Source organism: Neofelis nebulosa, chromosome X (genome assembly GCF_028018385.1).
Source record: "Neofelis nebulosa isolate mNeoNeb1 chromosome X, mNeoNeb1.pri, whole genome shotgun sequence".
NCBI lineage: Eukaryota > Metazoa > Chordata > Mammalia > Carnivora > Felidae > Neofelis > Neofelis nebulosa.
This window is the reverse complement of record NC_080800.1, coordinates 10,370,285-10,386,369: the sequence shown is the minus strand read 5'-3', so window position 1 is coordinate 10,386,369 and position 16,085 is coordinate 10,370,285. Positions and strand designations below refer to the sequence as shown.

Below are 16,085 nucleotides of genomic sequence, written 5' to 3'. Positions count from 1 at the left end.
ACCTCACCTCTCGGTTGGCAGAGCTCTACACGGACTCCTGGCGTTCCCCAGGGGGACTGAGCACCAGACGCCCAGCATGGACGCTGGCTTGATAATTTACTCTTTACTGGCTTTCTTCTCCTACCCATCTCATTTCCACACTCCCTTGCCAAAACTTCCCACGATCACCTTCCAAGTAACCTCCTGGCATTCACCCCCTTGCCTCTGGGGAAACCCTAAACAAGATACCTACGTATCTTCTAGTAGAAACATTTCCATCTGAGCTTTGGGGCCCTCCTTGGAAGCCCATCTAACATAAACTCTATTGTATATATGAATTCAGAGGTTCCCCACAGCCAATTTGAGAACCGTGAGGTGCTTTGGTCTTCTTCAGTGGCCATTTTGGTACAACCTGTTATCCTAGTCTGACTATAAGAGGATAAAACCCATAAATCGAATCCTAAATTTATTGCTTGGCCCCACACCTTTCATTTTACTGAACTTATTTAAACATGTGGTGTTTTGGGTATGGTGTAATATTTGTATGGTATGAAAATGAAGAAAATACACCTTGTAAACTTAAACTATAAATTCCCTAGGGGGGCACCTGGGTGGGTCAGTCAGGTAAGCATGCAACTTCAGCTCAGATCATGATCTCACAGTTCATGGGTTCGAGCCCTGCACCGGGCTCTCTGTTGCTTGTGATTCTCTCTCCCTCTCCCTCAAAAATAAACATTAAAAAAAATTTTTTTTAATTCCCTAAATGACAGATTTATGATGTTTATAAATTCTAGAATTTTTCTTTTGTCAAACTCCTGATACTTGAACGCCGGAGACAAGAATTTATGTAATTGGAAGCTTATGGTAGAAACACAACATAACAATTATTTTGTATTTCATAGATCTCTTTGCCAAATAGAAACATATGTAACAGGGGCGCCTGGGTGGCTCAGTCAGTTGAGCGTCTGACTCTTGATTTCAGCTCAGGTCATGATCCCAGGGTCATGAGATTGAGCCCCATGTACAGCTCCACACTGAGAATGGAGCCTAAGAGTCTCTGTCTCTCCCTCTGCCCCTCTCCCCTGCTTGCGTGCACTCTCCCTAAAAAATAAAAAAAAAAATACAGAAAAATATGTACTAAAATTTTGATGTGAAATAATCTTCATACTATGAAAATAAGATACCTCATGTTTGCTACCGGGCTCCATTAACGTAAGTTAATTAGTAAAACATTGTAGACGATGGCATATTTTCAGGAATTACTAATACAACATAAGGCTGATGGAAATGTTTGTGCTTGAAGTTGACTGTTGAAAAGTTGATTGTGTTTTCTCTTTCACGCAAACGATTTCCCCAGCACCCATCTGTAGAACAGAGCACCGAACAAGAGAAAATTCCTACTCTGAGAGCTTCCTTATGAGGGAAAACAGATGATGAACAAGTAGGTAAATATGCAAGGAATAGAACTTTTGCTTTCAGTTGTTTTTTTTTTTTTTTGGCGGGGGGGGGGGGGAGGGGACGGGGACATCCCGTTACATACAAAGCCCTTAATTTGGCTTTATAGTCACAGAACAACAAAACTGGAGATTTTAGTGAAGTCAACGGTCTGTGTTTGGCTTTACATACCATTTATTTAAACCGCACCTACTTTCTACAACAGATCTTTTAAATTAACACTTAACCAAATTTTAGGGGCACGTGGGTGGCTCAGTCAGTTAAGCATCCGACTTCGGCTCAGGTCATGATCTTGCGGTCTGCGAGTTCAAGCCCTGCGTCGGGCTCTGTGCCGACAGCTCAGAGACTGGAGCCTGCTTTGGATTCTGTGTCTCCCTCTCTCTCTGCCCCTCCCCTGCTCGCGCGCTCTCTCAAAAATAAACATCAAAAAAAAAATCAAAGAAACAAAGAATAAACATTTTTTAAAGTAGCATAACATTTGGTCTCTTTTGGATACAACGGCAAGGGGCAGCAATTATAGGAAACACATGCAAGACAGCCATCTAACGCTTCGTATCAGTCCTGAAGGATAGAAACATACAAGGGCAAACCTTAGCAATCAAGCAGCATGGGACCCCCTCCTCCTCGTCGTCAAAGGAGGAAAATGCCTGCCTGGTAGTTGCCGTGAATTGCTGAGTTTTGCTTCCGGCTTCGGGGGCTAAGCCGAGAATCTCTGATTCCCGGACCCAAACCCGTCAGGTGTCACCTGAATGCTAACGATACCACTGACGTGCAGCCTCGCTCTGGCCTCATCATCCCGAATTTTGCCTGACCTGTTTTCCGGTCACAAGACGGCTGCAAGCAGGTATTTGTGAGATCCAATATAGCTGGACTTCTAAGACTCAGAAATCAAGCGATCGGTCTCAAACTGCGAATTCTGGGATCTTTCAATGATGGCATTTCTTCACCAGTCTCCAAGGGTTCGTGGGAATACTCTGGGGACAGGAGCCATCTAGAAGGTTGGTATTCTGATTTAAGTGCAAGTGCAGACAGATAGAAGACGCCACCTTTGAAGGAGGGGGGTCCAAGCCTGCCACCCAATCATTTATGCAAGGATTCTTTTTTGGTGCCTTTACTGTTCTGTCCAACTCAAACGGATTCCAGGCCAACTGAGAACTCTGGTTCCCATACATATTCATCGAAGTACAAACACGGGAAATGGTGAATTGTAAGACAAGTCTTGGAAGACAAACTTCTAAAGAAGTTGGTCCCATTTTTCTCTGGTGTCACCCGTCTTTGTTTTGTTTTGGCTTTTATGACATAAAAATCAGGGCCAGATAGGGCCACGTGAATGATCTGGGTTAAAGAATGGAGGTTAAAGTCCCACCTGTTACTAGCTGTATCACATGGGGGGAGTTCAACTTGTTTTTTTAATTTCTGCAGCTGTGAAACGGGAAGAAGCTACCTCCCAGGGTCATTGTGAAGTTAAGTGAGTTAATACAAACTCAGACTTTAGAATGGTGTCTAGTACAAGGCAAAAACCCATCTAGTGTTAGAGGTCATCAGAGTTGGAATGGGTTTTTTTTTATTTTATTAAAAAAAATTTTTTTTTAATATTTATTTATTTTTGAGACAGAGAGAGACAGAGCATGAGCAGGGGAGGGGCAGAGAGAGAGGGAGACACAGAATCCAAAGCAGGCTCCAGGCTCCGAGCCGTCAGTCCAGAGCCCGACGCGGGGCTCGAACTCATGGACTGCGAGATCGTGACCTGAGCCGAAGTCGGACGCTTAACCGACTGAGCCACCCAGGTGCCCCAAATTTATTTTAGATGTGTCCCAAGCCCACAACTAGAGTGGCATCCAGGCTTTGAACTCCCAAAGCTCCTTCCATACCACCACCCTACAGCCTCCCCCCCTTCAAAACCAACACGGGTTTTGGAGTTTGGGGGTCAACTAGGACTGAATCTCCCAGTTGTACCGTTGGTTACCATACCAAAGAGGATGCATCTGGGGAGACCGAATTTTCTGCAGCATGACAAATATGACGTCAGTATTCATTGCAAGGATTCGGTCAAAGCTTTGTAAGAAGTTTAGTAAAAAGCCTCCTTGTTTTTCCATAATAAACCTCCTCAGGTTTTATTCTCCGGCTACAGAAGATCCCCAACACTCACGGCCACGCCAAGGGGAAATCTCGGTCAAAAAAATGTTGTCATATGGTGGGGACAGAGAAACATTTGTGTTCCAGTGGAAAGCAGTGTGTTTAGATGGCACCCTTCCTGGTTTCCTGACTCTAGCTTTTCAGAGTCTGTGAGCTGTTCGACTACATGTTGTAGACGACGGGTCACAGCGCGTCATCATTACCATCCACAGACCTGTACCGTCCTGCAAATGGAGGCACGTTCATGTCAACATTCCTGGTCTACGTGTGTCTGTTCTTTGATTTCTCCCGAGCTACTTGTAGTGTCGTCCTAGTTCCCACAGCGATGAGTTAAATCTTTAACATGCGTTCGTCTTACATTTTTAGGAGAGCCATGATTTTTTTTACCTTTCGAAAACTATCACTTTAGTCTTCAATCAGTTAACCGAAATACAGCTTAAATATTTGAAATCTCACATGACCAGATAGAGTAGATAATAGGTTTTAAAAATACTGGTTCTATATACGGGGCACTGGTTTGATAACTAAGACACTCTGAGGTGTGATTTCCAAACCAATTAGATTCTTTTTTTAATTTTTTTTAATTTTTTTTAACGTTTTTATTTATTTTTGAGACAGAGAGAGATAGAGCATGAGTGGGGGAGGTCAGAGAGAGAGGGAGACACAGAATCTGAAACAGGCTCCAGGCTCTGAGCTGTCAGCACAGAGCCTGACGTGGGGCTCAAACTCACGGACCGCAAGATCATGACCTGAGCTGAAGTCGGACGCTCAACCCACTGAGCCACCCAGGCGCCCCTTGAATTTTTTTTAATGTTTTGTTTTTGGGAGAACGCACAAGCAGGGGAGAGGTGGGGGGGGGGGGCAGAGGATCCGAAGCAGGCTCTGTGCTGACAGCTGAGAGCCTGACATGGGGCTCAAACTCATCATGAGATCATGACCTGAGCTGAAGTCAGATGCTCAGCCGACAGAGCCACCCAGGTGCCCATCAGTTTGTTTTTGTTTTAAATCACAATTTATTTCTACTTCTCTGTAATAGAGTTCTTAAATTTGAATAAAGCAAGGGTACCTGGGTGGCATTCCTCTCCCCTGCTCACACACTTGAAAATAAAAATTCTTTACATTAAAAAAACCCCAACAAAATAAAGTACTTCCCCAACCCACATTTACTGAAATAGAAATAAACTTTAAAAAACGAATATATTGGGGGGTGCCTGGGTGGCTCAGTCGGTTAAGCACCCGACTTCGGCTCAGGTCATGATCTCAGAGCTTGTGAGTTCAAGCCCTGCGTCAGGCTCTGTGCTGACAGCTCAGAGCCCGGAGCCTGCTTTGGATTTTGTGTCTCCCTCTCTCTCTGCCCCTCCCCTGCCCACACTCTGTCTCTTTCTCTCAAAAATAAATAACAGTGCTCGCTTCGGCAGCACATATACTAAAATTGGAACGATACAGAGAAGATTAGCATGGCCCCTGCGCAAGGATGACACGCAAATTCGTGAAGCGTTCCATATTTAAAAAAAAAAAAAAAAAAAAAAAACTTTAAAAAAATTTTTAAATGAATATATTGGAACCATCTATGTTGACTAGGGAGCGCTATTAAAAAATTAACTGTTAAGATAGAAGATTGATTTTTCATCAGAGAGGCTAAAAACAACTAACATCACATGGCTAGCTGGTAATTTTTTTTTATTTTTATAATTTTGTAAAGTTTATTTTATTTATTCTGAGAGATACAGTAAGCGAGCACAGGAGCGGCAGAGAGAGAAGGAGAGAGAAAGAACCCCAAGCAAGCTCCACACTGTCAGCACGGAGCCCGATGTGGGGCTCGAACTCACGAACCGCGCGATCACGACCGGAGCTGAAATCAAGAGTCGGACGCTTAACTGACTGAGCCGCCTAGGCGCCCCCAGCTGATAGTCTTACTACTAGCTCCCACGTGTGTTTATTTTTCTAATACCACCAAAACGATTCACTCAGTTCTCCGAGGACACTGACCAAGTGCCCCACAGATTCAATTCCATTCTCTGACACTGTCTACCCAGAGGTAACATCCGATGCCACAGGTTAAGGGCTCAGTCCTCCAAGACTGCCGCCACCAACTTCAGGCACCAGTCCCAAGTACCAGTTGTCACCCGTGCCTCTGACCGGCAAGCCATAGGACTGGAGGTTTCAATGATCCCTTCCCTGGGTTTCGCTTGCTAGAGCAGCTCCCAGAACTCCAAAAAACCATTTTACTTACTAGATCACCCGGTGTATTAGGAAAGAATAGAAGCGTGGCACAGCCAGATGGAAGAGTTCATCGGACAAGGCGAGGGGAAAGGGCGCGGAGCTTCTATGCTGAGCATGTCACTTCTTGCAACCACATGTGTTCACTAACCCAGAAGCTCTCCAAACCCTGTCCTCTTGGGTTTTTATGGAGGCTCTGTGACATAGGCTTGATCGATTACATCACTGACTATTGGAGGTTGAATTCCATCACCGGCCCCTTCCCCCTCGCCCCCCCCCCCAAAGGGAGTTAAAGTTCCAACCCTCGCGCACTTGCTCAGTTCCCCTGGCAACTAGCCCCCATCCTTAAACCCCTCCCCAAAGTCACGCCATTCACTTAACAAAAAAACGCTTCTCATTGCCGAGGAAATTCCAAAGGTCTTAGGATCTCCGCGCCAGGAACCGGCATTGGAAGACCATATAAATATTTCTTATTATGACTCACAAGTATCACACTACCGTTTCAGCTCTGTGGACAAAGTTAAGGCAATTTTGTAGGTAATTTAGACCAAGGTTACTTTCTTTGGAGGTGGGTGGGGAGAGCTTGGGTAGGATTATATAGGGTGACCAATTTGTCTCCATTTGCCTGGGACTTTTTGGTTTAGTGCTGAGAATCCCGTCTTAGGAGAACCCTCAGTTCAGGGCAAACTGGGATGGTTGGTCACCCCAGGTTTGAGTTATCGAAAAAGGCTCGCCATATTGAAGATGAACACGTGACATTTTCAATCATCTTCCTATCATAGTAGAGAAAGTATGGGCTTTGGAATCTAACTTGGGCTCAAATTTCGGTCATGCATCTTACCAGCTGTGTGGCCGTGGGCAAATTACTCAACCTCTCCGGTGCCCAGGTCAGTGAGGATAACACTACCTGACTTCCCAAGATGGTGGTGAGAATTAACGCACGGCCTTCAAGGACGTTTGCGCCACAGTAAGTTTGCCGTGTGTGAGGCTCACAGATAATGACGGTGGTGCTGAGGTGGGAGGTGCGGGGCGCTGGGAGGTGGTTAAGCACAGCAATGAACATAGCATAAATAATACAACCAGCAGATCCCAGTTGTGGGACGACCGTGGGCCAGGTACTGGTCTAAACCCTTTACCCGAATTAACGAACTTAATTCTCATTCCTCCTGGCAACCCTAGAAGTACACACTGTTGTTACCTCCATCGTACAGGGAAGGGATCTGAGGCATGGAGAGGTTAAGTGATTGGCCCAAAGTCTCCCTGCTGATCAATGGCAAAGCCAAGGTTCTGATCACGAGATGGGCCAAAGTGAAGGGCCCGCCAGGGTGTCTAACAGGCAGCTAGAGACACAAGTCACGGGCTCGCAGCAGAGGTCAGAGTGGTGTTCACAAGGCCCCATCTGGGAGGGCAGGAGAGGAAGAGGGTACTGAAGAAAACAGAGTAGGAAAGACCGGGGAAGGAGAGAACATAAAAATGAAAGGGAAACTTTCGAGGGAGTGTTCCAGTATGTGGACAAATTCAAGGAGATCAAGGATGATGAGAAAAAGGCCGTTGGGCTGGGCAGGTAGGCCCCCTGAAGGCTTCTCTAGTGCAGCTCCGGGGGGCTCAGGGAGAGGAATCCAGCTTATGGTTACAGCAGGTCCTGGATCCTGCCCGTCCATTAGGACCATCTGCCGACCGCTCCCAAAAGTAGGAGTTAGACCCTAGGACTCATCTCTAGAGATTCTGATCCAATTGGCTGGAGGTAGATCACTGGCTTCCGGCTTTCAGTGTTTCTCTAAAAGTCCCCGAGATGATTCCATTTACTATCGTAGCACTGAGTTCAAGAAGGGCTACGGTTTGCGAAAGAGTGACGGTCAAGTTGCAAGTCAGTCTGTAAATAAGTTTAAAAAAGGAGAAAGAGGGGCGTCCGGGTGGCTCAGTCGGTTAAGTGTCTGACTCTTGATCTGAGCTCAGGTTTTGATCTCAGGGTCCTGAGGTCAGGCCCCACACTGGGTGTGAAGCCTATTTTAAAAAAAGAAAGGAGAAAGACAACTGGAGGGGAACAAGAACCACCATATGAGCTCCTACTATGGGCCAAACTCTCTCTAAACACTTGGCATACACCTTTGCGTTTAATCACCAGGCCAGCCTGTCACCGGAGAACCCTTAGCATCCCCCATGTTCCCCCCTTAGGAAACGGAGGTCTGAAGAGATCCAGAACCTTCCCCAAGTCACCTCGCGGGAAAGCAAAGAAATCAGGATCAAACCCTGGCAGCCTGGTAAATACAAATGAAGTTATTTTTCAGGTTATCAGAGAGAGGGGCATATTAATGGGCAGGAGGGGAGACTTCTCTACACCAACGGTTTTCTTCCCAGGGTAACCTGTGTTCATTTCCTCTTGATAGATGAACTTTTGTTTTTTAATCCAAATGGATTATGCTTCCATGTCTTATGTCCTTATTTTCTCCCACGCCTTCTTCCTGCCACCCCCCACCCCCAAGAACAAATAGTACCTGTGAACAAGCATGATGGTCTTCAGAGAGGAAACCCCCGTTCTGGAAATTTCGCTGGCAGAAGTAGAACCCTTTGCAGCTCTGCCTACAAAGAAACGCGGGTGCTCTCAGAGGGGCACGCACACTGGAGGCACTGTGCCCCCAAATGTGAAGGGTGCCGAGGGGGCCGAGGGCAGGTGCGTGGAGTGCTGTTGATGTCTGCTCCCAGGTGGGACAGAGTTGTCCGGGACGGGTCAGAGATGTGGGAGAAGGGAAGGAACTTCCTGTTCCATCTGAAAGTCACATGGCAAGAGGTGGCAGGCAAGCGGGAAGCCCGAAGCTGTGCTCAAATGAGTCAGAGAGACATCTGCAACCCAGACAAATGGGGGAGTGCGTGGACCTCTTCCACACCTCCTCAACTCCAACGCACCGGGAAGGGGTCTGGTCAGACAGGACTCGACCATCCAAGGGGGCCGAGGGCTTTGGTAACTTGGAAACCGAAGCTCTCTCTGAAAGTTGGACGATCTAGACACATCCGGGCTCGCGAAGCAGATACACACACCCTCCGACAGGCCCCGCTCCGCAACAAGTATTGCCTAACACCACAATGCGGAAGGGGACAGTTGCACAGCCTGCTGCTGCCCACGGGTCTTTCCAGGGCAGTGGCTCGACCCCACCCCCCAATTATACAGATGATCCCAGAGAGGTTCTGTTGACCACCCACGGGCTCAGCTAGGCTACTGACTGTGCCTAAAGATGAACAGCATCAGAAATCTCCAAACCCGGATCTTCCATGACTGCCCTAACCCCACCCCAGTCACTCACCCTGCCAAGTGTCCTGGGAGAAGTGGGGTACTCTAAGCATCTCCGGCAAACATCCACGCCTGGTCTCTTCACCACTGGCTAGCGCTAGCTCTTACTCTGGTCTAGGATATGTAGAACCCTCAACAACTCTTGGGGCACCCAGGTGGCTCGGTCGGGCAAGATTCTGATTCTTGATTTCAGCTCAGGTCATGATCTCATGGTTTGTGAGGCGGAGCCCCCCACATCAGGCTCTGCATTGACCAGGCGGACCTTGGGATCCCCTCTCTCCCTCTCTGCCCCTCTACTACTCGCGTGCACATGCTCTCTCTCAAAATAAACATTAAAAAAAAAGAAAGAATTCCTTTTGCTTAAGACCTAGGCTACTGCACATCTATACAATTTAACCAAGAGGCGCATGCTTTTTGGACCTTCTGAGGAGCAGACAGCCCAGGGCTCTGGCCACAGGAGTTCAGAGAGAGACAAGAGTAATGGAAAGATGGTCCTATGGAGTAGAGGTTGGCAAACTTGTTCGCAAAGGGCCAAAGAACGAATAATTTAGGGTTTGCAGGTCATGTGGTCTTTGTCCTAACTACTCAACCCTGCAGGGGTAGAGCAAAAGCAGTCATGGTCGATACAAACATGCACGAATGTGGCCATGTTCCAATAAAACTTTATTTATGGACCTTGAAATTTCAGTTTCATGTAATTTTTGTGTGTTGAGAAACACTCTTTTGATGTTTTTTCAACCATTTAAAAATGTAAAAGCCATTCTCAGCTCCCAGAATGGACAAAAACAGACCGTGGAGAGGATGTGGCCCATAGACCATAGTTTGCCAATCCCTGTTGTAGAAGGAAGATCCCCGGCGAGCCCAGCCAGCTACACTCACACACGCTTTCATTTCTGTCATTGCTCATTTCCACATCTTAGCAGACCAACCTTGATGTGCGATCTCCAGACTATTTTGTCCACGGCTAGGATGCGTCTCTCACTCTTGGATTGAGAGTTGAGAGAGACCTAAGTCGCCTGTGAAGTTAAATCACAGGGCCACGGCAACAGATGTTGGCGAGGATGCGGAGAAAGAGGATCCTTCTTGCGCCGCTGGTGGGAATGCAAGCTGGTGCAGCCTCTCTGGAAAACAGTAGGGAGGTTCCTCAAAAAATTAAAAGTAGAACGACCCTACGACCCAGCAATGGCACTACTAGGTATTTATCCAAGGGATACAGGTGTGCTGTTTTGAAGGGATGCATGCACCCCCATGTTTATAGCAGCCCTATTGACCATAGCCAAAGTATGGAAAGAGCCCAAATGTCCATCGATGGATGAATGGATAAAGAAAATGTGGTATGTGTGTATATACATATATATACATATATATATATATACACATACATATGTGTGTGTGTATACACACACACACACACACACACACACACAATGGAGTATTACTCAGCAATCAAAAAGAATGAAATCTTGCCATTTGCAACTACGTGGATGGAACTGGAGGGTATTATACTAAGTGAAATTAGTCATTTAGAGAAAGACAAAACTCATATGACTTCACTCATATGAGGACTTTAAGAGACAAAACAGATGAACATAAGGGAAGGGAAACAAAAATAACATACAAACAGGGAGGGGGAACAAAACATAAGAGACTCTTAAGTATGGAGAACAGAGGGCTACTAGAGGGGGTGTGGGAGCAGGGGATGGGCTAGACAGGTAAATGGATAAGGGGCATTAAGGAATCTACTCCTGAAATCATTGTTGCATTACATGCTAATTTGGATGTAAATTAAAAAAAAATAAGAATTCTGAAAAAAGAAAAAAATGGGGCCACATTAGTCACTTGTGGGTGAAATTTTAACTTACTAAATATTAAATTGCAAACTGAAAGAAGGGCTTTCCAAAGGTTTAAGGAAGCCATTCTACACACACATGCACATTTTTCTCAACTTGAAACAACGTAAGACTATTCTGGGAGCCGAAGCTGAACTGAATCAACATGCCATTTGGTCTGAGTTTTTGGAGAAAGAAGTCAGGAGAAACACCAAACCATTTGACATTTATCTGTGGAAAGTCCTGAAACCCGGGACACCGTGGTCGATCCCAAGTGCAAGCTCCCAACCTTCAACTGGGTGATAAACATTTTGAGCGTGAGGGCCTCATCGGGGATCAGAGTGTTTTATTTCCTGTCAAAATGCCTTTCCCACCGTTCAGTCACAAGAGGCCTGTCACTGTAGTAACCACTCTGCCCTTCTCGTAGAAGAAAAAGGGAAGTCCTATTAAAATGACTCCCATGTTGTGGTCAGTGGTATAGGACACCAAGAAGATAGTTAGCGGTTCTGCAAATGTCAGCCTCTGAGCATTATACATGTTGACATTCAAAATCAGTCACGTGAGCTGCCTAAAGCAGCTAACAGGAGCCTCTGGCATTTAAGTCGCCAGAATCTCTACTTGGAGAGAAAGCTGATGGCACGAAGGTTACAGTGCTAGACTTTAGGGAGCTTAAACATGTTTTATTATTATTATTGGGAGTTTGGAGCGGATGGAGACTGGACTGGTGTTTGAAATAAAATATGGGTTTTTATGTTTTTAATGTTTATTTTTGAGAGAGAGAGAGAGAGACAGACAGACAGAGTGTGAGCAGGGGAGGGGCAGAATGAGAGAGGGAGACACAGAATCTGAAGCAGGTTCCAGGCTCCGAGTTGTCAGCACAGAGCCCGATGCGGCGCTCGAACCCACGAACGGTGAGGTCATGACCTGAGCCGAACTCGGACGCTTCACCGACTGAGCCACCCCGGCGCCCCAAAATAGGGGTTTTGACGGCAGCCCATACTTTCTATGTTATGAAGATGCTACCCTGAGTTTAGACCTGTGGTGTTTGTTTTTTTTTTTTTTAATTCTTCCTGCATCTTAATTCCGGAGTAAAGGACAGACCCTTTCACCCTTAAGTGTCTTGTTCATTCCTAGAAATGGAGAGCAGGGACTGGAATCTATGGGGATGGAGAACCTAGACCTTGTCGGAAAAATGATGGCTTTAGGATTCTGGCAGTAGGGATTGAAGGCAAAAGGTCGAAGGAGCCAAGAAAAAACAACCCAGTAAGATTTGATATCAGATATAAACGAGCCAATGACCTTCCCACGGGGAGAAAGCAAGCAGCTAAAAAAGGGTCACATTGGTAGGAGAAACGCAGAGTCGAGTCTCGAACAGGTTTAGCTGGAAGAGAAACATTCAACAAGTGACGTCCTGGGTACACGTGGAAGCATGGAACTGGGGTTCAGATAAGATGTGGGGACTGATCCAAATGAAGAGACCATCATCCACCATTTTAGAGCATTCTTTGAATGGTCAAGGGAGTCAATTTTTTTTTTTGAGTTCGAGGAAAGACTCAAATGATCATTTATTGATCTATCCTCTGAATTTTTTATAATGTTGATTTTTTTTTTAAGTTTATTTATTTTGGGACACAGAATGCAAGTGGGGGAGGGGCAGAGAGAGAATCCCAAGCAGGCTCCGCGCTGTCAGCTTGGAGCCTGATGCGGGACTCGAAATCATGAACCGTGGGATCGTAACCCAAGCTGAAGTCGGACGCTTGACCGACTGAGCCACCCAGGTGCCCCTAATGTTGAAAATATTAAACAGAATAACCTGGCCCTTGATACAGATGTGACAGAGAGGACGGGTCCTGGTGAGTAAGAAATCCTGAACTGTAAGGGGCGGGGGTTGCTGGCTTCATTCATTCAGGCCACCCTTTCTGCAGGCCCCACGGACCTTCCTCTGTTCGCCCTCATCGCAGAAGGCTTTCCTTTGCCGATCCCGTGGTCGGGACTACGCTCTGTCCTCATCTTTACTTGGCTGGGTCCTTCGCACCATTCAGGTTCCAGCTCAGATGTCACCTCCTTGGAGAAGTCTTTCCGGATGACCACATCTGAGGCTGTATCCAAAGCTCTCAATCTGTACTGTGCAGGCCGATCTGTTACAATGCAGACTTGCGACTCCGTGGTTCAAGGGGCTGGGGGTGCGAGGCTGCGATTCTGCCTTTCTGACAAGCTCCCGGGAGCTCCAACCTGGCTTCCCCACACCCCACCTTGGGGAGCATCACTACCCCTCCATCTCTGCCACACCACCTGCTTCATTTTCTTCACGGCGTTTCTCGCACTTGGAAATTCTGTGTTGGATTGTGCGTAAGTCGATCAATTTGTTTACTGAGACATAAATGCCACAAGAGGAGGGACTTATTTTTTGTGCCATTATTCGTCTTTTGTTTTTTTTTAATCCTCAAATCCTTACAGTGTTCCCCAGTGATCGGATCAAATAATTGAAAAAAAGAAAAAAGATGGTAATTTGTTTATCAGTTCGATCTCCCTGTGATAATCTGCTCCTAGCTAACCGTACTGACCTAGACACAACCCTGCCTAGCTTCTGGCCTACAGCAAGGCCAGGGTCACTGGGATTTCGGATCGGCTTGGCTAAAAGGGGACTCGGGTAGAGAGAGTTACACTGCAGTCAAGAGAGAGAACCCGCCAGGTAATCTTATCAAGAGATTCAGCTTCAATAAGTCTGCACTAAAGGGATAAATCCTCTAAGTGAGAGCTAGAATCCACAGGGCTCGGCCCTCCAGTTCTACTGAGTTAGGTATGGTCACCATCTCATCATTACTCAGTTTAAAGTCAAAAGCCTTGATGTCCTCAACAATGCATGCCACTGTTGCAGACTTGGGGATTCCAACCCTCTTCCCCTGGATGGGGAACTGAATCAGACCCTGGGCTGTGGGCTTTTTGGGCTCTGCATCAATCACCTTAATCTTGGGACCCTCCAGAAGCGAACAGTCCTCGGACTTGGCCCAGAGTCCTTCAGGAGAGCCCAGAAGGCTGTCAGTTGTAACGGGGATGCCCTTGGAATGGCAGTATTAGATCCATTTTTTCTCGTGTGGGGTATTTGCTTCTATTTCAGTCCAGGTTTGTTCAAGAGCCTTTCGATCTGGAAGTGGTGGAAGACTGCAAAGGCTCTCACCAGCCCCTCATCTACCAGCTCTTCCATGGCCCCCCAGGCTCCCAAGAACGTTAATTTACTGGTGAGGCCACCGCCTTACTGTCTTTGGAGAAAAAGTCCTTCCCAGGCTGCAATCCCGGTGACCAGTGAATCAAACAGACGTCCAAACAGTTCTGCGTCAGATCCTTTGAAGTCTTCTGACGGGCCTCTTTTGCTAGGATTCTCTCAAAGAAGGTGGGTCCTCACTTGCCAGGGATGAAGAGTTCCTCTTGCTTGACAACCTTCTCTTGGATGGCTTCTCCCACCTCATTCTTCCTCTTGATAGACACGGATAGGCTATCCTCACCTAGACTGTGCCTACATCAGCGGCCACCTTCACCGGCTCCTTGACTTTGCCTAGGGGAGACTTCCAGGTGCGCAGACCCACAACAGACACCTTAGCTTTGGTACTGAGCTCCACGAAGGTGGCCGTGGTCAGGGATGAGACATTTCTGAGCAAGCAGGTAGATGTCCTGTGCCATGATTGAGGGCCCTGGCCCTCAAGCAGGGACTTCATCCGGGGTGCTCCCTTTTGTATTCCCAACACTTAACACAGGGCCCGGCATGTTACCAATGTTCCCTAAGCACTATCGAATGAGTCTTTTTCAAAATTCATTAATTCCTTTCTCTCCTTACGGACTCAGCGACTGTTCCTGTATACAACGGGACCTAGACTCTAAGTCAAGGGCAGAGTTACTCAAGGGCCAGGAACCGTTAGTTACTAGCCCAAACCAGGATAAGAAGCTTGGACTAGAAAGCAAATCTGACGTGTTTCTCAGCAGTGTTCAGGGGGCATGACTTCCTTTTTCACAGCAACTTTCTTGATGAAGTAAATGGCTTCCCTTCTGGCACAAGCTCCTTTCCTTGACAGACAGAACAGCGTCAAGTGGCAACTGTGGGTAGGTTGCATCGTTAACCAGGGAATTCCAATCCCGAGAATTGTAAAGACAGAATTGGGGGAGGGACTGGAGAATTATGGGCTGCACACAACTATGGGGTGGATGTAGAATTGGGGGGTGGGGAGACAGGGAACTGTGGGAACAAACGGAGAGTTGTGGGTAGAGGAGAACTGTGAAAGAAAATGGACAATTATCAGAGCAAAGGGAACTGTGAGAGAAAAGACAAAGTTAAGGATGGAAATTAGACTACTCGGAATTGTAAAGAGAACTGTGGGAGAAAATGAAGAAATAGGAGAGAGGCGTCTCAGTGTAGGAAGGACAGGGACTTGTAGGAGAACAAAGGAAGGAATATCCTTACGAAAGGAAAGGATATTGTGGGAGAAGCAAAGACTAGTGGGAAGAAGGGGAATTATGGGAAAGACTGGAAAGCTCTGTGAAGAGAAATGGCAGAGTGGGGATTTATCAGAATGAAAATACATTCTGAGATGCACCTGGGTGGCTCAGTAGGTTAAGTGTCAGACATTGGCTCAGGTCGTGATCTCAGAGTCTGTGGGTTCGTGCCTCAGGAGCCTGCTTCAGATTCTGTGTCTCCCTCCCTCTCTCTCTCTCTCTCTCTGCCCCTTCCCTGCCTGTGCGCTGGCTCGCTCTCTCTTTCTCTCTCAAGAATAAACGTTTAAAAAAATAAACATTTTTTAAAATTCTGAAAAAGACTGCAGAATTAAGAGGTGGAAATTAGAATACTGGGAATCATAGAGAAAATTGTGGGAACTGCATATAACTGTGGGAAGGATGGGGAATTGTGGGAGAGCACGGGAATTAAAATCCAGGGACTTGGGGTGCCTGGGTGGCTCAGCTGGTTAGGTGTCCAACTTCAGCTCAGGTCATGATCTCATGGTTCGTGAGTTCGAGCCCCGCGTCGGGCTCTGTGCTGACAGCTCAGAGCCTGGAGCCTGCTTCGGATTCTGTGACTCCCTCTCTCTCTCTGCCCTTCCCCCGCTCATGCTCTGTCTCTCTCTGTCTCTCAAAAAATAAATAAAATGCTAAAAAATAAGTAAATAAAATAAAATACAGGGACTTGTGGGAAT

At 46.7% G+C, this 16,085-nt stretch overlaps 1 non-coding gene and 1 pseudogene across 1 annotated transcript; one reads left to right on the top strand and one right to left on the bottom strand.

The window, feature by feature from the left end:
• The first annotated feature begins 4,972 nt into the window (after window positions 1–4,972).
• Window positions 4,973–5,079, top strand: LOC131503384 (U6 spliceosomal RNA). The gene has a single exon (XR_009257449.1). It is a non-coding gene; the product is annotated as a U6 spliceosomal RNA (small nuclear RNA).
• Window positions 5,080–13,652: 8,573 nt separating this feature from the next.
• On the bottom strand, window positions 13,653–14,618 carry LOC131503003 (aldo-keto reductase family 1 member B10-like; annotated as a pseudogene).
• Window positions 14,619–16,085: the final 1,467 nt, after the last annotated feature.